The following is a 22399-nucleotide window of genomic DNA, read 5'->3' on the forward strand; positions in this document are numbered from 1 at the left end:
ACGTGTCCTAGCCTGAAGCACTGATGGCATTGAAGCGGCTTCTGGATGAATGGTCGAACCGGATGTCGAAAATGTCCGACTTTAACGTGGGATGGTATACAATCCCCCTTGAAAATTACTTTTACGCAGCGCGTATTTCCGAGACGGCGCACTTGCGTAATGATCGTGCCCTCCTTTGCCGGCTTGATGAGGCTAGGTAAATCATCATTGGGAATGACAATGTCAATGTCGTAAATTACACCGGCTATGGATGTGTCGTCGATCGGGATGAAGGGGCGCATTTTGATTCCGCCTAGCTCCGTGATTTCTTGAAGTTTTCCAAGCGAACTCGCGTTGTACACGTCTATGGCGAGTATATTCTTGCGTGGATTTATTCTGATGTCTTTAATTTGATCCGGCACTGCACATTCCAGAAACATGGATAAGGCTTGCCTGCTCAGCAACCATAGGTTGCTTGACGGTTCTTCCGGCATAAAGATGATGACGTGTGACCAGCGCGCAGGCCTTGACTTCATAGTCGTAGTACTCGCAGGAGTTGACGGCGCTGTGTTGGCGATCTTTCTCTTCGCCCTCTTACTCCGGACGGGTATGAAGCCGTCGTCGGATGAGTCGTCTTCCGACATAGAGTACAGCTCGGTGTCGCTAGGGGAGCCAACTCGCTTCCTTGCGGTTGACGGCCGTGATGATTTCTGGCCAGGCGGGCCTATGGCGTGCTCCGCGTCCATGGCCGCAAGACGGGGAGGTGAGGCACCCCGAAAGGCGAAGATTTCACCAAAAATTCACAGAGCACAGAAACAAGTGTTCTGTCACGAAGACACTTCGTCGTCTTCTTTCAAGATACGGCCCGTGCTGCCGTGCCATACGGAGACGTCGCCGGAGTACGGTTGATAATGGTTCGCATCGAGAGGCGGCAGCGTTATCGACCAAGTCTACGTACGAGATCTACCAAACGTGACACTGTTCAATTACGTCGCTTACTACGGCACACATCGGCCATTGCTCATCTTCCACGAGGCAGCGGCGTCATCCAAACGCAACTTCATCCAATTTGAAGATAAAGAAGAAACACAACGAGAAGAACCAAACAAGATACAGCGTATATATAATAAATGTATATATTTGCTTCATTTACAAAATATCGCTCATCATTTCTTCCCACGTCCACATCCTCTGAGAGTTATCTACAACACGAGTGAACATTACTACTACTCGCCTCTTCTTCGCTGTCTCATGCTGGTCTCAGCTAACATTTCGGGGTTGCTACCGCGCTTCTCCGATTCACGATTCTTTCGTGGTGTTTCTCGTAGTTATGCCAAACACCGCAGCATACGATGTTGTGAAAGTTGGAGGGGTGGGGGTCCATGCGGCCACGAAGGTTCCCTGGCTGGAGCCGTGCCAGGTGCCGGGAGGAAAAAGGGTTCCGAGCGACGTTGAAGAGCATAAAAAAAGGATTATATTAAAAAAAGGTACACGGTAAAGTTTTACAACACGGCTCCAACTATCGAAGCACACTTCACGCTAGCGTATTTGCATGTCCGAGCGTTTCTCCTTTTTCTCTCACAGCCGTCCGGATCCGATTTTTATGCCCTTTTCTTCCCTCTTTCTCTCGTTGAGGGAATTCACTGGCCAATAACAAACGCCGAATCGTTCACCACCTCTATCGCCCCCTCACTGGTCTCCAACGTGGTGCTCGTGTCTCCAACGTGGCACAAAACGAGGCAACCACGTGGCCTACTGAACGTGCCGTCGACGCTTTCCCCGGGAGTTCTCGACGATGATGCTGTCATCGATCGGTGGCCTCTTCGTGACTGACGGTCAGGAGGGGCGACGTTGCTGTCTTGAAGCGAGCTGCCTTGAAGTGAATGATGAGGAGTAAACATCAACCGTGACAACTGCGTGTCGCTGGTGAGGCATCCTTTGTTCTGGTAAATCGCCAAGCAAAACACAGCATCCGTGACAGCTGCGTGTCGCTGGTGGAGCATCTCCCGCTCTGAGGGGCCACCAGGCACGACAACGACGACGAAGCAGCGACGACGGTGATTAGTGGTAAATGCTTACGCATCATTTAAGTAACTCCCACAGGAGATTCTGCGTGTGTATTTTTGTTTTTTGTTTGTTTGCTGTTATCAGCTATGAAATGTCTATATGAGCATTCGCGGATAGGGCAACGCACAGGGAGCCGCACCGCACTCGCTGGGTGTATCGTTATGTACGCAGCTGCTTGCCGAGTGCTCAACGCACTACGTGCGCGCGCTCCCGCAATCGAGGAGTGACCTCAGCTTGCACCGGCGTCCAACTTTGTGTGCAGGCACGTTTGGCTAGGCGGGATAAGATAGAGGGCGCGCGGCCGATATCGCCCGCACTCGGATGCACCGCCAGTTGCTGCGGCCTTCATGCTTCCGGGATTCAGCAAAATGCTCAGTGCTAGTTATATACCAGCCCTTCTTCAATTTGAAGCATTTTCCATGTCAGCAAGCATGTGAAATATTGATCCCGCAGTGTTCATCATTATATTTATAATTATTCCTACTGTCCATAAATGGCATTTCGTCAGAAATTCAACACTCCTCATACCTTCTATATGCTGGCGACATAAAGCTATTTAAAACTGTCAGTGTTCACGACTCCATTCACCTCCAAAAAGGCATTTTTTTCCCTCTTAAACTGGTGCAGAGGCAAGAAGCTACTCTTAAATGCTTTCAAAATTATGGCATTAAGTCATACGTGGAACACACACCACGTGCAGTTTTCATATACCTTTAGGGATGCTCCAATGCCCAGTGTCGATGAAACGAAAGACCTTGATGGGTACTTCGACAAAGCGCTAATCTTCTCTTGACATGCGAAATATGCGAAACAACGGTCCCTTCGCGTTTTTGGAATTGTATGTCGTATATACCCCACGACTTCCACTCCCCTGTTGCCTTTCTGAATTTTTTTTTTACTGCGTGCCTTCTAGTACTATAGTATCCTTTTGTAGTCTGCGGTGGAACGTACAAATGTAATTCTGACCTCGTTCACATGAAGAATAAATTGATATGTACTTTCAAGCACCGCTTTTCCAGATTGAGCGACCACACTGCAGCTTTTCTCACTTATACCTCAACTCAGAGCTATAAAATCAAGAAGCATCAAATCAGACCTTCTGTTGGTCTATAAGGTTGGTCATGGTTATTAAGCATAGCCCAAAGCTTTTTGGTCACGGGCAATTTTCCATGCTGCAAAAGTATACCAGGCAGCATTCCGCGTTTTCTGAGCGACCTTGTTGCATTAGAGACTGTCCTATGGCTTGGCTTAAAAAAAAAGAAAAAAAAACACCTCACTTAATACGCATTTTGCTTGTATCGACATATTTCAAAGTTTATTTCCTGTATTTTGTATATATGTAGATAACCATGCTATATGATTAACTCCGTTTCACGCCCACCTCCTAGGTTTCAGGTTCCCTATTTCTCATAATCTACCATATTTGTCTTTCCTGTACATTTTGTCTCGTGTATTACTTTTTAAGTGCACCAGTACGAAGGTTCCGTAGCTGCTCCTGGGCACTACAATAAACAATTAATTTATTATTATTATTATTATTATTATTATTATTATTATTATTATTATTATTATTATTATTATTATTATTATAAACCGGATCACAAGTCTCCATTGATTTTGGAGACACTTTCGTGTACAATCCAGCAAACGTGAAGATCTTATCCCTCTGCTCGACTCCTGAGCTGTAGAAGTGAAAACGATTGATGATTTTTTCGTTGTCCATTTCATCTCTATATATAAACCTCCACATGACAGCACTGTCCATCAGCCTAGCTCTTCTGCTGGAACTTCCAGCTCGGTCTGTGACGAGAATCTTAACCGCGAATGCCCCAGGCGTCTGGGGCTTTGTCCTGCGGCCCAGATGGCATCCCGGACGCCATTATCAAAGTTTACGGCAATATATTTGTAGCAGTGCTGACATCAATATTTAACAACTGTCTGAATGATTTCAATTTTGCACGTGCTTGAAAAACGGCTCATGTTTTTAGTGTCTTTAAATCTGGCGCCAAAGAGGATGTCGCAAACTATCGGCCGATTCCTCTTCTCTCCGCCGTTTCCGAGCTTTTCAAATTGGCTATTAAGAGTATATAATTGTTCATGCAGGGCAAAAAAACTGTTCTCGCTACAAATCAGCGTGCATTACTTTCTGGCTGCTTAACGACCACCAACCTTGTCAGCTTTGTGATGTAGGTTTCAACGCCCCTAACGCGACGGTAGCAAGTTGATGCTGTGTACTGCGAAGCAAAGCCTTCGACGGAGTTTATCATCCCCTATTGGTCGCAAAGCTTGCAGACTACGGTGTTGAAGCTGCAATTCAAGCTCTGCTGCGCAGCTGTCTTCTCGATAGGTCCTGCTTCGTGAGCGTCAATGATCATTCTTCTTTTGTAGATATATATACCGTATCCAGTGAGGTACCCCAAGGTCGGCTTCTCGTCTTAATTTAATCAAGGACGTTTCCTCAACAATTCAGAAGTCTTCATTTCTTCTTGACTGTGACATCGAAATATTTAAGAAGATACACAATATTGAGAACTGCCGCGCTCTGCCGTCCGACCTACCCTCATTTTATGAATGGTGCCTGTTGAACAGGCTCACTCTAAATAGAACTAAAGCTAGAATTATATTCGCGTAACGCTCCTAATATTATCTGCCCTTATTATGTTTACCGTTCAGTGTTGACTAGTCTTGCTGAAATAAACCCTCTCGGTGTGCTTTTTCATAGTACAGCAAAAGGGTGGCTGCTTCGGCTGGTTGGTGAAACATTGTTTAGACAAGAAAAAAATCCTTTTTAGTGTGGAAATCGTAGGAAGGAAGGAAGAAGGCGACAGGTCAGAACACTCTATCCTGTCACCGCCTTCCTTCCTTCCTACGATTTGCGCACTAAAAAGGATTTTTTTCTTGTCTAAATAATTTGATAGTACGTTAAGCGTGTAGCAACACGAGGCCTGCGCACGCTTGGTTGTCTGCAGACATACAAGAAAATTCCGTTCCCCACTTCCCTTCCTCAAATTGTTCACATCCGCATGTCTTCCATCACTTGAACATGCCTCAGTGGTGTGGAATGACAGAATGAATTCAAGTAGCATATTATTTGAGCGTGTGCAGAAAAGGTTAATGAGTACATATAAACATCGTATTCTGACCTCGCGGGCCAATGAATTAGTCTGAACAATCATTCAACACTACTACCACTTACCTGCAGACGTACGTAGTCGGCTGTCATCGTATTTTCATGCAAACTCACTCATGAAATTAGTACATATTCGGATCCGCTGACTTCTGTTTCACTGCGGGTTCCGCAGACGCCTATGCCAGGAAGCACAGGCCCTTACACGTGCCTGCCTCTTTGAGCAGACACTCGCCTCTACAGAGAATGTAAGATCTTTACAACTGTCATTTTCTCCATCTTGGTATCTTTCAAAACAGGTTGTGTTCTTTCTGTTGGGAGCTTCGTACTTTCTCTTGAGCCTACTTTCTAGTTGCGCTCCTTTCATCCAATAGTTTCTCTCCTTTCGTACATGTTCCCCGTTTCTAAAATGTGTGTTACTGCTGTATTGTTGTTCATTATTTAGCTGTTTATCCAGTTCGTTTTAGGTGTATCCAGAAATAAGGCTTCCATCAATTTTAGAAATAGACAATATTGTTTATTCTCATAGAAATTTATATCATTGGAAAGATGAAACTTTGCTCTATTTTTATACATAATCGCAATCTTTTTCTGCGAATTTTTGTAGGCGGTGCTGCAATTTCTATATCCCAATTTCGTAGAACTCCACCGCCAACCCGTTGAGGAAGCGTTTCACCTGTTCTTTGACTTCATCGTCTCCTGGGAAGCGTTAATTGGCCACTCAAATGTTCCTTTAACTTGGGGAACAAGTGATAATCACTAGGCGCGAGGTCTGGACTGTACGGTGGGTGGGGCATGACAGTCCACCCAAAGTTTGTCAAAAGTTCTTGGGCTTGACGGTAGACGTGAGATCAGGCGTTGTCGTGAAGCAGCGTTACACCGGCTGCCAGTCGTCCTCGCCGGCGGTTCTGGATAGCTCGCCTGAGTTTTCTTAGTGTTGCACAATAACTGTCTGAGTTGATTGTTGTGCCACGTTCCATGAAATCGATCAGCAGTATCCCCTTACGATACCCCAAAACACTGGCCATGACTTTGCCAGCAGAAGGAGTTTGTTTGAACTTCTTTGCGACTGCTGACTCTGGGTGACGCCACTGTTTGGATTTTTGTTCCGTTTCGGGAGTGAAATGAAACACCCACGTTTCGTCTCCCGTAATAATGGAGTCCAACAATCCTCCTTTATCTTCTTGACACTTTTGAAGAAACTGGCGAGCACATCATTTCTCCATGTGGTCTGATGTTAATAGCCGCGGAACCCATCGAGCACAACACTTGTGATAGCCCAATTTTTCAGTCAAAGCTCTTTCCACTGTACCGTAAGAACTCCCAGGAATCTGAGCAACAAGTTCACAGACGGTGATCCTCCTGTTTTGAAGCACTTCGTGCTGGACCATCTCGATAACCGCCTCCGAAACTGACGGTCTTCTACTCCGTTCTTCAACGCGGACTTCCTTCCGACCGGCACTAAACTGCCTGTACCGCTTTCGAAAGTGTTGAACGGACATACAGTTGCCGCCACACACCTCTGTCAACTGACGATGGATATCCACGGGTGGAGTCCCTTTGGCCTGCAAAAAGTGAATTACGGAACGAATCTCGCTCTTGGCTGGATCAACAATGGGAACCTCCATAACTGACGGCTGCTGAGCCAAGTATGAGCTGGGGAGAACCGAGAGTAGCGGAACAGCTACGTGCAGCAGTGTTGCCGGATTTCGCCTCTCACCTCCCCGTGTGGCTGGAGCTCTTTGGGAACCTTATTTCTGGATCAACCCTGGTATATATTCCATTCCTTATCACATAATTTTAACCGTAGTTTTACATTTTTATTTATTTTTTCTGTTCGTCGGCACCCGGACCGTTGTTCCTGGATACACTTATTTATTTATTTATTTATTTATTTGTTTATTTATACCTCAAGGCTCCCGGTGAGGAGGGTGCGCGCAATGGATACCCACCTTGTGTTTTTTTGCCAGGAACCTTATCGAAAAGTAAAACGGACAACCATTCAGTTCAATCTCGCAGAGTTAGTGACTGCAACATTTCTACATTTTGTGAATTAAGAGAGAGCACAGGTTTTGAGGATGTACTCGAAAGCGAGGATCCCAACCCAGGTTACAACATCTTCCTTTCTAAAATTGCGACTGCATACTACAATATGCCTACTTTTGTTAAATGAACCTCCCTAAAAAAAAAAGGCACGAAGTCATGAGCATCTAGAAAGCTGTATAAGAGGATCGAAGAAAAAAATTAACTATTTCACAGTGTTCTGAAAACGAGGCATCAAGAAATCAGACTGCGTAAATAAAAAATACAATATTTCGCAATGAAGTACGCAGATGCAGGAAATGGCAAATCAAAAATCTGGAAAACGTTCAGAAGTCATAATATCTAACTTACATGATCCGCTGACTAAACTGACAGTGCACTGGAATATAAACAGACATCTAGCAATGATCAGCTTATTTGGTGAGCGTTTTCTCAAGACAACTCCTCCAATTATAAACGTAGTACTTCTTTTGAGGTCTACGCAACTAAAAGCGTGGTGCCTACGATTTCCTTCGAACTTATTGATGCTAGCTTGCTAGTGTTACGATCGGCCAGCGGGGGTAGTGATCTTCTAACCTCTCTTAGCCCACTGCGACGGATCGCTTTTTAAAGCCAACAATGCGCACCCCTCGGACAGACTTGCGGCGCCACCAAGGGGAGGCACATTCGGTGGACCGAGTATTGTTAGCTGGTTCGCTGTCGCCTTCACGGACCAATGGGAGGAAGCAAACTTCTGGAAAAGCGGGTTCTAATGCGTTTTCTCACGGACCCCGGTAATTGCCACGGTCGTTTGACAGACGCTGCAGCTAACTGTGGGGTCATCTCAGGAACCAAGACGCGCCAGCTTGAGTCAAGCGTGACAAGCCCTGTCTACGAAGCCCCCCTCCTTTCTGTGTGTTCAGGGAATCAAAGGTGCGGGAGTAAGTGTGTGGATCCTCGCCCTCAAAGCGGGTCCTGTGACAACTTTGGACGCTCCGATTGGACGAAGGTTGCACTGCAGTTTCCCTGGCCTAGGGAGCTAAGGAGGACAGAGGGGGTTTTAAGCAGCCATTTTCGGCTTCTCGGTGTGTTTCGTTTTCAGTCATGCTAGGCTGATGAAATGTAACGTTCTCCCCTCTTCATGTAGATATTGTAAATAACCCAAGTACTCCTCGTTCTCGGTGAGAACACGTTCCTGCCTTCAACAAAGTCCTTAGCGTGGTTGAATCGGACGATGGCATTGGCCAGCTACCCCTTTTTACATGCCCGACTCCAACTCTTACAACTGGCTGGCAGCAGTGAGGCGGACTTTGCGATGTGGTGCTGTGTCTGCGGTGAGCGCTTGGTTTATGCTTTGATTCTCAAGGCTTCATTTTGTGGTTGTTCAGTTTAGAAGAGTAGGGAAGCTGGATTGTGGATTGTTAGCTAGGTTGTGTTTACCTAGTTATGTTTAGCGAGCAGGACCAAGGCAGTGAACCAGAAACCGTGGAATTGAAGACACTGCTGAGAGACGAATTGTTGGTTGTCGGTGAAGAACTGGGCCTAGATGAACACAAGAAAATGATGAAATAAAAAATATTAAAGCTGATTTCCGAACAGGCCAGTGAGGAGCACATTGGAATTGGGTTAGAACTCTTTAGGAAAAGAGATAATTAAATGGTAGAAAGAAGAACAGGATCGACAGGAATGCGAGAAACATCGTGAGTTAAGAAAAATGAAACTTGACCTTGAAAGTAAACGTTTGGAGTTATCTCGAGCGAATGAAGGGGCTCTGGAACGATCAAGTGAGACAGAATCATACCACATGGACATGCTGTTAAAGCTATTTGAGGTCAGGGACCACATAGGGCTCTCCCTAGGAAATTTTGAAAGAACTTGGAAGAAGATGAACTTCGCTCCGAGCACATGGCTACAGCGGTTGTTGTCGATGTTGCTGTGGGAAGCAGCTGAAGTAATCGCCAGACTCAGTGCGCAAGATGCATATGATTATGCGAACGTTATAAAGCTAGCCTTCTGAAGAAGTAACGCCTTTCAGCTGAAGCTTTTCGGCAAAGGTTTCGAAACACGAGCAAGGAGGATAGCGAGGGATATCCGGAGTCTGCATATGACTTAAAGAGAAACCTAGTAGAGTGGTTGAAAAGCGCGGAAGCATACGAGAGCAGAGACGTGATTATTGAATGCATGTGTCTAGAGCAGTTTTACAAAGCATCCCACAATCTGTGAAGCTGTGGGTGCAAGACAGAGGAAGCGTAAACACTGTGGAAAGAGCGGTCAAATTAGTTGAAGAGTGCGCAACTCGTAGAAAGCTGAACGTCAAGGACGGAAATTGAGACATTCCCGCCGAAACAATTCGAAACATTCAAAAAGAGATCGCAAACGAAACGACTCGAGCGTGTAGACATCGAGAAAAGGACGTCAGAAAAGAGCGAGGGGAAGTCAAATGGCGAAACCGTACAAAAAGAGCAGAAAAAGGAATTCGAATCTTTTAGACCGATACGTGGACGAAAGAGACGAGAACAGGGGACGTTTAAGCCCATACCTTCACGACCTGCATATTAATGGAAAACCATGCCGGGTGCTACGAGATAGTGCCGCCATCATGGTCATTTCCCATCCGTCTTACGTGACGGTAGTTGACTTCACCGGAGAAGCAGCGTGGATTAAACAGGTTGTGGAAGAACGCAGCGCATGTCTGCTGATGGTGAAAGTCAGAATCCGTGAGCCGTTCGGGGAGCTCGTTACCGAGGCTGCAGTTTCCAAATTCTTGTCGCTGCAGTACCCTTACATTTTTTTTTTTCGAATCTGTCGGATCAGTTGCTGTACGTGTGACAAGGGGCTGAAACTTGGAGAGGGCGTAGTAGAGGCGTTGACGCGATCCCAAGTTCCTCAAATCGCGTCACTTTGATCTGAAGATGGCAAAGCCGCTCCAACAAAAGTAGCAAAAGAGGTAGCCTCGGCAACGGAAACCGAGCTAGGCTCGAAGGATGAAAAAAATGGCTGTGGCTTAGGTAAGGTTAAGCCCAGGATGCGAAGCATACTAGCCTTTATTTTAGTTGTTGAACCACTGTTTAGCCTGGTGAACTGCTGTTGCTTGGCTATATTTGGTTCGGCTAGACGAAGAAACAACTCATGCATTACTTCTTCGCCTTCAAGAGTGGAACGCGACAGCGTTCCCGTCGACCCGCCAAGGGGTGTAAGACAATGGGCTACAGGGCAGCGACTACGCGTCCCGCATTGGACGCGGTGAGCGTCGAGCAAAGCAGCGTTCGGCGCGGCAACGAAATGTGCGCCTGAGCAAGAGACGCACGCCTTAGAAACAGCGCGTTTCTAAGGCAACACCGCATTCACTAGAGGCGCTTTTGTACCGCTTTGAAGCGTTGTACTCGTGGCTCAGTGGTAGCGTCTCCGTCCCACACTCCGGAGACCCTGGTTCGATTCCCACCCAGCCCGTCTTGCAAGAGTTGAGCCAAAGCCACTTCTCCTCTGTCGTGACGTCACGGTGTCACGTGATTTCATGGTCACCGCCGCGCCTGAGGAGCTGGGTTGAGCCCTCGTAATATGCTTCGCATAAAAGCGGTTGAGGAAATGGTGCCAGCTGATCCGCTCAACGAGAGCGTATCATAAGGCATGTGTGAAAGTGCACCTGCAGGAACAGCCAACTGACGCACTCACAATCAAGACAGGGTTGTACTATCTCCGGCCTCAAAGAACTTTGATCCGCTTTTACGTGTGGACAGAGAGTCACTGGCAGCCGAGCAAAAGAATGACGTCGACCCAGCTAAATTGCATGTAACAGCTAATGAAGGCGTTGCTAGGCGCAACGTGACGATGCACGAGAAAGGAGGCGTGTTACATCAGCACTACAGAGACTAAAAGGGCAAGATTCTGGATCAATTAGTCGTACCTACAAGTACAGGGAGGACCTTTCGGGTCTCTGTCATGGAAATGGTTGGTCTAGCCACCTAGGCACAAATAAATCGAAAGAAAGATTGCTTATGAAACACTACTGGCCTGGCTGTTTCAAAGAGGTGGAAAACTTTGTGAGGTCATGCGACGCCTGCCAGAGCTCGGGTAAGCCATGAGAAACATGGAAAGCTCCACTAAAGGTAGTGCCCTTAATATCAGAACCTTTCAGCCGACTTGTGACAAACACGGTAGGACCTCTACAAAGGACAAAGTCGGGTCACAGCTATCTGTTTACCATGCTGTGTCCGGCTACAAAGTTTCCAGAGGCAACCTCTCTGAAAGAACTCAGCTCCACCGAACTAGTACACGCTCTTTTGATAGTATTCGCCCGAGTCATGTTTCCAGCCGAAATTCAGGTGGATCAAGGGTCATTATTTTCTAGCTCACTGACTTCCACATTCCTACAAAAGTGCGGGGCAAAGTTAATACACAGTTCCATCTATCACCCTCAGACAAATAGTGTAGAGAGGTGGCATTCAGTGCTTAAGCATGCTTAGCCAGCATTATGTTACGACCACAAGGAAGACTGGGAGAATGGTCTTCCGGCTGTTTTGTTTACTTTGTGAAGCTACAGGGTTCTCGCCAGCAGAACTAGTCTATGGGAGGACACTACGCCCCCCTTTGAGAATGTTGAGAGAGATGTGGGAGGAAAGAGGAGAGAGTCAAACAGTGGTATAGAGTAAATGCTAAATCTGCTAGAACGGCCAAGTGCAACACAAGAACTAGTCGAAAAGAACATGGGCGTGACACAAAAGAGCGCCAAGCTCCATTACGACAGGAATGCGGGGCTTCGAACGTTTAACGCTGGGGACCTGGTATCGATCCTCAGACCTTCAAGAAAGAACAAGCTTGGAGTTCACTGGCACGCACCCATTAAAGTGTTGCACAAACTTTCAGATACTAACTATGCTCTAAACGTGCTCGGTCGCAGGAAGGCGGTGAGGATATACCCCTGCAATTTGATGAAGCCGTACGTGGTGCGGAGCGGAGTCATTAACTTTACCATATCAAAGAGCCGGATGACATTTATGCCGTGTTTAATGAGTGTAAGGCGACCTCCAACTCTGAAATCGGCCTAGAATAAGTAGGAGAACACTCGGTAAGCTCGCATGCTCTAAGACCCAGCAGCTAGATGAGCTAAAAGAGGTGTTAGGGGAATATATCGACAGGTTCAGCGATCGGCCGGGTATAACCGAACTAATAACGCATGAAATAGAGCTGACATCAACCGAACCAGTAAGATCAAAGCCTTACAGGGTGTCTCCAAGACAGAGAGAAATTATGGAGGCAGAGATACAGCGCATGCTAGAGTTGGGAGTTATTAAGCCCGCTGAGAGTGACTACACGTCACCACTAATACTCGTAGAAACCCGTAACAAGGACCCTTGTCCGTGTATTGACTACAGGAAGTTAAATGACATCACTAGGGATCAGCTGTACCCGATACCCAACATTGAGGAACGAATTGAAAGAGTTAGCGCTGCTAAATACATTTCAACTATAGATCTCGTGCGGGGGTACTGGCAAGTTCCCCTTTCAGAAAGTGCCAGCCGATATGCAGCATTCATCTCACCTGTAGGCACTTTTCGCCCTCTCGCATTCAGCTTCGGGCTGAAGAACGCCCTGTTTAGCTTCTCTAAGTTAATGAATATTGTCCTAAAAGACTTGCAGGAGTTTGCCTTGCCCTATCTTGATGATGTAGCAATTTTTTCAGACAGCTGGGAACAGCACGTATCGCACCTCAAACAGGTGTTCTCACGGTTGAGGGCAGCCGGCTTAACGATGAAAGCGGAAAAGTGTAGATTTGGTTGTTCACAGGTTACTTATCTGGGCCATGTTGTCGGTCAGGGCATGAGACGGCCGGCTGAGCTGAAAATAGCTACGATTGGAGAATTTTCTCAGCCGCGCACGAAAACGGAACTTCGTTCAATTTTGGGACTTGTGGGGCACTATACGGTACATTCCGAATTACTCGCAATTGGCAAGTCCATTACCAGACGCCCTCCGAAAGGGAGCACCGAGTAACGTACACTGGGATGAGGACAAAGAGAACGCTTTCCAAAGTTTGAAAACGCTATTGGTTTCTCGTCCTGTGCTTCGCGTGCCAGACTATACAAAGGAATTCATAGTTGAGTGCTATTATGAATTCGTATATATGACATCGACTATGACATGGTATATATATGTCAGCCATAAACTAATTATAAGAGAGGAAGCGCTTCAGAGAAGGAATATGCCTGTTTGGTTGTCGAACCAGAAGTTGTCGTGTTACTTGTATGGAGCGCGATTCATCTTCTAGACCGATCACTGCTCTCCGACATAGCTTAATCAAATGTCACAAAAATGGCCGCTTGCTCGATGGAGCCTCACGCTCCAATAGTACTTCTTCATTAGATATAAGAAGGGAAAGTTGCATAGCAATGCGCATAGCTTGAGTAGGCTCATTTGAAACTCGCTCTGCGTTTCGCGATCCCGATTAAATTTTGTTGTTGTTTTGATTTTATTAAGCCAAGATATCCCCTTTCATTTAGCTGGACTGCATCCATGATTGCTAACTTTGTCGGCACGAAATTCCTTCGAAATTTGCATAGCGAAAATGCAGTATTTGTTGTTTCTACACTCATGTTTTCTTTGAAGCCTGGCGGGTCTAAAGCAAGATCCAGGATACTTCAGCGCTGCGCAGAGCGGTGTTGTGGGGTTCGCTTTGCTGCTGCCTCTCATTGTGAGATGTTTGGGGTGTATGTCAGCATTTCGCAGCTGGTTGCTGCAAGCCAAGTCGAACCCCCCTCCCTCCCACGCCACGAACCATTCTCTTCCTGCCCAGCAATTATCAGCACTAGCCAGTTGAGATTTTCTGGGCCATGGAGGCGCTGTTACGATCCGCCAGCGGGGCTAGTGACCTTCTAACCTCTCTCAGCCCACTGCGAGGAATCGCTTCGTGAAGCCAACAATGCGCACCCCTCGGACAGACTTGCGGTGCCACCAAGGCGAGGCACGTTTGGCGGACCGAGTATTGTTAGTTGGTTAGCTGTCGCCTTCACGGACCAATGGGAGGAAGCAAACTCGTGCAAAAGCATGTTCTAAGGCGTTTTCTCACGGACCTCGGTAATCGCCACGGTCGTTTGACAGACGCTGCAGCGAACTGCGGGGTCATCTCAGGAACCAAGACGCGCAAGCTTGAGTCAAGCGTGACAAGCCCTGTCTACTAGTCCCCCTCCTTTCTGTGTGTTCAGTGAAACAAAGGTGCGGGAGTAAGTGTGTGAGCCCTCGCCCTCAAAGCGGGTCCTGTGACAACTATGGACGCTCCGATTGGACGAAGGTTGCACTGCAGTTTCCCTAGCCTAGGGAGCCAAGGAGGACAGAGAGGGTTTTAAACAGCCGTTTTCGGCTCGTCGGTGTGCTTAATTTTCAGTCACGCTAGTTTGATGAGACGTAACGTTCTCCGCTCTTCATGTAGAGAGAGAGAGAGATAAAAGAGACAAGAAAGGCAGGGATGTTAACCTGATGATATATATCCAATTGGCTACCCTGCACTGGGGAAGGGGGAAGGGGAGACAGAAAGATCTTTAAAAAAGTGCACACACATGAAAAGAGTGGGAGAGGGGAAAGTAAAAAAGTTAGGAACACACACACACAAAGGAACGCAGGAGTGTCACAGTCGTTCAAGCAGGTCGCTTGACCGGAGAAACCTCAGTGGTGCCTTCACCGCCTTCTGGTATGAAGGTCGCATCAGTCGGCACTCCAAGATCGTCTGCTCAGAAAGCGGCCAGTCATCGAGGCGTGCCAACGCCGTCACGAGCGACTGTCTGTGGGAGCTGCAGCAAAGACAATGAGAGAGGATATGTTCGATTATTTCCTCGCTGCCGCAACTTAGCGCTGTCAGTCATTCCGATGCGGCAAGCAAATGTATTCGTGAAAGACACTCCTAGCCATAGTGGGCAGAGAACGGTTGTCTCGATACGGTATAGTCCAGAGGGAACGCGTAGTCAGAGGAATGGGTCCAGGCGGTGCAGTCGAGTATGTCCGAATTGTAAATAAACCCAGTCCTTCTCATTTTTGATGAGAACATGTTCCTCCGTTCAACAAAGTCCTTAGCTTGGATGAGTCGGACGACCGCATGGGCCAGCTACCCCTTTTGACATGCCCAACCCCGACTCTTACACTAGTGAGGTTTGCAAGACCATTACAACTCTCAAATCTAATGACTTAAATGGTTTTGACAACATAAATGCATTCCAATACAAGCCGTAGGTTTAATCACTAGCATTCCTTTAGTGCATATATGCAACTCTATACGGAGAACAGGTGTCTTTCCCGATGCTATGAAAACCACGAGAGCAATTATAATTCATAAATGAGGAGACATTAACGGCCTCATTCAATGCCGCGCTATTTGCCTCTTACCTCTCTTCTACAAAGCCGCAGAACACGTCATTAACACGACATTATCAAAGTTTCTTCTAATTACAGACCAGCAGAATGGCTTTCGAAAAGAAGACACAGCAGAAGACGCGCTCAAGCACTCAAAACAGATCACTGCGAACAACATAGCTGAAAGACTCCACTGTTGGTATATTTCTTTATTTAAAGAAAGCATTTGATCCTATTTAGTACGACATTTTATTATATGAAATAGCAAAGTATTGTGTTCAACTTATACACACTTACTTGACCAATCGTTGCCAGTATACTGAACTAGACAAAATGCGTTCATAAACAAGTGCCATAATATACCGCGTGCAGCAGGGTTTGATTCCGGGACCTATCTGATGTTTTGTTTACGCAGACTTCAATTATATTCTCTGAACACAGCCACCCATTCAATATGCAGACGACACAAACATATTTTTCGCAGGAAAGAACAGTCATAGCTTGGAAATAAAATGCACTGGACGACGATGAAGATGCCTTAGAGAATTGATTGTCTGAAACCAGTCCCTAATTTTCAGTTTTCTCTCAGTCTGATAGCCTTTAAAACTTTTTTGTGTGCTCTGTACTGGCCGTGGGACGACCTGGAGGTACCCGCCCACCTGGAGAAGCACATCAAGCGGCCCTTTATAGGCGATCTGCGCCGTATCCACCGCGGCACGGAACATCACCGCCAGATGAACTTGCACGCTGCATCCATGACAGGGGTGGCAACTACTACTCCTGCAGCCCCTGCAGTACCAGCTACAGACCAGGGTTCTGCGAACAAGAGACTACGCGAATAAGAGCCTTCGGGCGAAAATGCAGAGGAGATTGACCAGGCATCCTTCACGGTCGTATCCTAAAAGAAAAAAAAAAACAAGGTGCTGGTGTCCCTGTTATCTTCAGACCTACCCTACAAGGAGGAAATCTATGAAATGTTAACCCTAACATCGTGGTATCGGCGGTTGTAACTTCGGCTCAAAAGAAAGTTCTCAGCCATCGCCTTAACAAGGACGGCAGCCAGGTGGTCACAGTGGCAACACTGTCCGCCGCCAACCGTTTCCTCACGGTAACTGAGCTAGCTGGTGTGGCTGTAGAAGCCCAGGTACCATATTCATACACTGCCAGCTATGGCAAAATGCACGATGTACTTCTCAGTTACTCAAATGAAGACCTACAAGAGTATCTACGCGACCAAGGTGTCGTTACAGCAAGGAGGCTCACCATTTACGCCCTTGAAGATGGCGACAAGGTCAAAGAGACACGTCGTCGATTTGTGATATTGGAATTCGCTTGAGATTGACCTTTAGTTACGCTTGGATTCTGCAGTTACCCTGTCACCGAATACGTTGGGGAAGCAACGCAGTGTTACAAATGCCAGAGGCATGGCCACATATCGAGACATTGTACCGGACCAGTGCGCTGCAAAGTGTATACTGTCCCCCATTCGCACAAGGAATGCACCTCGAGAGCACAACCTAAATGCGCCAACTGCGGTGGCCCACACCATGCTTCACATGGAGGGTGCGTTAACAAGAAGGCTGCTACACTTGCTCGCGCAGTGGAGCAAGAACAAGAGAAACCACCCAAGCGTAACGAACCACCGCCTAACCCCGACGGGGTTTTCACGAATACGACAAACTACTCCCAGGAACAATCCCCACAAAGCCAAAAGACATCTGGCAACACATACGCTGATGCGGTCAGAAATAAACATGGGAAGCCCGCGTCCTCATCGCCTCCTTCGAAGATACCGCAACGTGTCGCACTAGACCTACCAAACGACCACTGCCGCCATCAGCCTCAGGCACCACAACATGACAGGATGACCTGCGAATGACAGCAACACGGAAGCACCGCACAAGACATTACACGCTTACTGATTCCGATGTTGTTTACAGCCCCCAAAGCTTTTGTCCGCGCCAACCCTTCGTCGAGGTGTCTCCCAGAGGTAGAAGCCGTCCTTACAATGGAGCCGTTGGTGTCGGCATCTTACGCTCCACAGGGGTGTACTACCGCACAGTAAAAATCATGGCTTTGGCAAGGACAGCCTCACATAAGCTGACCATCCACAATATTTTTCGCACATGCACTATATTTCAGTGGAACGCTCGTGGTCTTCGCTCGAAACTTTCAGATTTCTGGCAGCTGGTGCGAGCGTATCACTTCCCTTTGATGGTCATCTCTGAATCGCGCGTCGAGGAACATTTCCGAATGCAAGGGTACTTTTTTCATCATTCACAGCGACCGGTTGACATCAGCAGATTACTCATAGGCTTTCGCAAGGATATTCCAGCCTCCGTGGTTGATGTTCTGCCTAATAGTGACGATGAATATATGTGTGTGCCATAACATTAATAGGCCAACAAGAACGCACTCTCATTGGAATATACCTGGAGCCAGGCAGACCATTCGACGCTTCGACATTTGAAAACTTGATTGCAACGACACGTTCTCCACATATTATTTGTGGAGACTTTAATGCTCACAATTAAATTTGGGGCAGCAACACATGTGCACGAGGAGCCAAGCTCGCAGAGCTTCTCTCAAACTATTCAATTGAACCTCTAAACGACGGAAGTATAACCTACCTCAGAGGCTGGACGACTACCAGCAGCACTGACGTGACCTTCGTAACAAGTTCAGTTGCCCGAAACTTTACCTGGTGTACCGACTTGGAAACACGCGGGAGTGACCATTACGCCATTCTTATATCAGCTGTCTGTATGCAGTTGTCACCAGGAAAATTTCTTACCAAATCTACAGATTAGCATGCATACAAGGACGCCGCTGGAAGGGTAATTACTGCTGTAACTCCGGACGAGGAATTATTCATGACAATGGCTCATTGTCTGAGGAAATGCACACGAATTTCCACTAAAAAAGTCAGTTTACCGCCAAATGACGAAGAATTTGTAAGATTGTGTGCCATTCGCAGGCAAGCTGAAAGGAAAGTTTTACGCACGAAATGCATTGAAGACTCCGACGGACACAACGTCATATCCGGCGATACGCGGATAAACTTAGTCGGCAAAGATGGCACGACTTCTGTTCCACGTTATTTGTACGTCAACCTGTAGCCAAAATTTGGCGGATCCCTAGAGGTTTGCGCACGCCGCCCCAACAGCTTCACCCCTTTGCTGCACTCTCTCTGCATGAACGAAATTCCTTCAAAGAAATCTCAGATGAATAGTGCATACTACTATCAGCGGGTTCAAGGCCTTCGATTTCCTCCACAGATAGTCAGTCTGGCATCCCACAGGCGGCCGTGCCAGCGTTGGATCTGCCTTTCACAATTGAAGAGCTCACCACTGCTATCGCTGAATCAAACAGCCACACATCTCCGGGCCATAACGAAATGAGCTATGAAGCCATCGCAAAGCTGCCCCGCGCCTCCCGCTTACGACTTCTGGAATATTATAGTTCTTCGTGGATGTCTGGCGCGGTCCCAACGGTATGGAAGCTGGCGAAAATCGTGCCGATTCTGAAGCCTTTAAAGCAGCCAACAAGCTACGCGTCTTTCCGGCCCATCACTCTAGTGAGCTGTGTAGGCAAGCTCATGGAGCGGATCTACAAACGTATTACATGGTTCCTTGAAAGCCACAATAAGCTTCCCCAAGAAATGAACGACTTCCGCCAAAACAGGTCTGCTATAGATAATGTCATCGCCCTCGTCTCTTCACTTGAAGAGGCCATTCACGCTGGGCGCATCCTGACGGCCGTTTTCCTTGACATCAAGGCAGCTTTTGACTGTGTTTTTCACCGCGCCATTCTCGCAACTTTGGCTAGCCTTAGCCTCGGAGGGAAGCTGTACAAGTGGATAGGAAACTATTTAACAGAGCGGAAAATATTTATAAGTACTCCGAACGGACCTGCACAGTCTTACGCAGTGAAGGGCGTACCCCAGGGTGCGGTGCTCAGCCCGCTCCTATTCAATCTCACCCTTATACACATAACTAGAAACCTGCCGCGAGGAGCACACACCACTATCTATGCCGATGATATCTGCATCTGGGACGTATCAAGTTCGTGCTATATCACCCAACAACGACTTCAGAAAGCGTTACTGAAGCTCTCCATGTATTTGGCTCCCCGAGGTCTTCACCTCTCACCAGAAAAAATCACAGCCATGGCTTTCACAAGAAAGATTACGACCTAATATCCGCTTTTACTCGGTGGGCGACCGCTGCCGTACGTACGGTCTCAACGATTCCTTGGAATTGCGATAGAGAGAAATCTATCTTGATCACCTCTGGTAAAAAAGCTACGTGCGAGGATTGCTGCAGCATTGCAAGTTTTCAAATTCGCGGCAGCAACACGATGGGGCTGCAATTGCCGCTCATTGGTTCTACTTAAAGAAGCCTATATTGAAGGCACATTGCGCTATTGCCTACCGGTGTTTCAGAGATTATCACCAGCAAACAAGATGACTCTGGAAGCCGCGCGGAACAACTGCCTGCGAATATGTCTGGACCTCCCGAAGGGCTCTTCAGCCTCGGGAACAGTAGCGGGAGCAGGATGTCTACCGCTAGATGCCATCGCTTCCCAAGAAACAATAGGGTACCCATCTTCGGCATGTGCTCCAATGGAAGAAGCACTTCATGTACCGTGTCCACGTAACCCACAGTAAGTCTGGCTTTGGCCAAGCTGTGCAAATCTTGCACCTTCCTCCGATTATCCAGCCACAGAAATTACTGCCTCCGACTTTTCCTCCCTGGGCACTTTTGCCTCTAGATAGAAACCAGTTTGTACCCGGTGTAAATGGGACAAAGAGTAGCATGCCACAGGCCGCGCTGCTGCAGACCACTCTCTTCTACTTAGCGAAGAAATATACTCAACACGCCCACATATACACTGATGCCTCAACCGCTCGGGAGATTTCCTCCTGTAGTCTTTATGTGCCCTCAACAAGACAAATGCTTTCTTATCGGCTGCAGCGGAGGACATCCTCGACGACAGAAGAGCTTCACGGCATCAAAGAAGCTGTCCTCTATATACTGCGCCAAGCGCCTGATCAATGGGCTATTTTTACTGACTCTAAAGGAGCACTACAAACATTGTACAGTCTGTTAAAAAAACAATCATCAGCCTGTTTTTTCTACGTTGCGTACTTACATCACTTGGCCATTGCATCAGGCCACTGTATCAAATTTCAGTGGATACCTGCTCACTGTGCTATTCTCCCCAACGAAAAGGCAGATGAAGCGGCATGCAAAGGCCTTCAACACCAAAACTATAAGCGGATTAATTTCACTAGATCTAATGCTTCCCAACTAGCTAAAAGATTTGCTTCCGAAGAAAAGGACCGGCTGCGGAGCCTTGCCGCCGAACATTACCATTTCCTTTACTGAATCGACCCAAATCTCAGAAACAGACTCCAACATTCCTCGCCATTTGGAAACTCTATATCATCGTATTCCGCTGAACACCGCCTATGGAAACGACATACGGTACCACTTCGGTCAAGTGACAAGTCCACACTGAACAATTGTGGCTCAATTGAAACCGTGGAGCATATCCTGTTTGAGTGCCGAGCGCATGCCGACGAGCGTGCGTTCTATGAACATTGCATGCATTCGCTTACACAGATACCTTTGTCATTTGACTGTGTCTTAGGCCGTTTAGCCTGCCTCACTCAACAGAGGCGTGCGATGAACTTTTTATTTACATACTTAAAAAACGTTGGTCAACTCGACAAACTTTAGTTCTACTCTGTCACCCTCATGTACCTTTCACGCAGCGAATTCTGTCACCTCATTGTAGGACGGTGCATACACTGAAGGACTTTACCATAGCACGCCGTTGCCCATGAGTCAGAAAACTCAGTGCCAATTTTTAAAAAACTTATTCCTTTTTTTTGCGTCTCTCCCCTTCTCTCCCCAATTCCTTTCCCCACGCAGAGTAGCATGTGAGCGATGTCTGTACGCCGGCTAAAATATCTGCCTTTCATTAAAGGGTTTTCTCTTTCTAAAATGCAGCGCCTGGCTCGCGTTAGTATTTGCATGGATAAACACAAACAAACTGCATTTTAACTTTCGTAAGACAAATTATATTCTTTTTCTAGCAAAAAGAAATGATACGTCATTCAACCTGCATTACGACGCCAGTGCTCTCAAGCGGGTTTCATCGCAGAAGATTCTTGTATGTAGTTGTTGACGAAAATGTTAGCTGGAATGCACACGTGGTGGCCTTACGTCCATTCATCTCAGAATCCTTAAGCCTCTTGTACAAACATAAAAATTACGTGCTACTGCTTAAGATAGCGCTATACTCTTATGCAGTCCTGTCTGCTGTGTATTGCCTCCTTATGTAGTATTTTACTTCACAGGTAACGTTCATGTACTGCATAGGCTGCAGAAACGTGGAATTCGAAACATTTATGGGCTACATGCAACGAACTAATCACATTTTGCCTAGATTTACTGCAGCTAAAGTACTGCCCCTAATCAATTTTATAAAACTTAAGCTTGCATTGCTTGTTCATAAACAAGTTCGTTCTGACCCTGTAGCATTCAACAATCGGTTTGTAAAAGAAGACGTTTACAACTTTAGAGCTTTACATTTTATTACTCCTCGTGTTATAGATCGCAGTATGGATCACAGCTACACAGTATGCAATCGCATCCTTTCTGAACAAGTTATTCTTTATTTTTCACCTAGTCCTTTATGTCAAGACAGTCCAAGTTTGTGAATAAATTATTAATATGTACATACCGATATGTATGCCAACTTAAAAATGTTTTCTATTGTTACCCGTTCTTATGCTCGCATTTATGTGTCTTTACCTCTGTATTTGCGTGGCTCTTAGCAAAACCGTGCTGTTCTCTT

This window comes from Dermacentor albipictus, chromosome 1 (assembly GCF_038994185.2).
Source record: "Dermacentor albipictus isolate Rhodes 1998 colony chromosome 1, USDA_Dalb.pri_finalv2, whole genome shotgun sequence".
NCBI lineage: Eukaryota > Metazoa > Arthropoda > Arachnida > Ixodida > Ixodidae > Dermacentor > Dermacentor albipictus.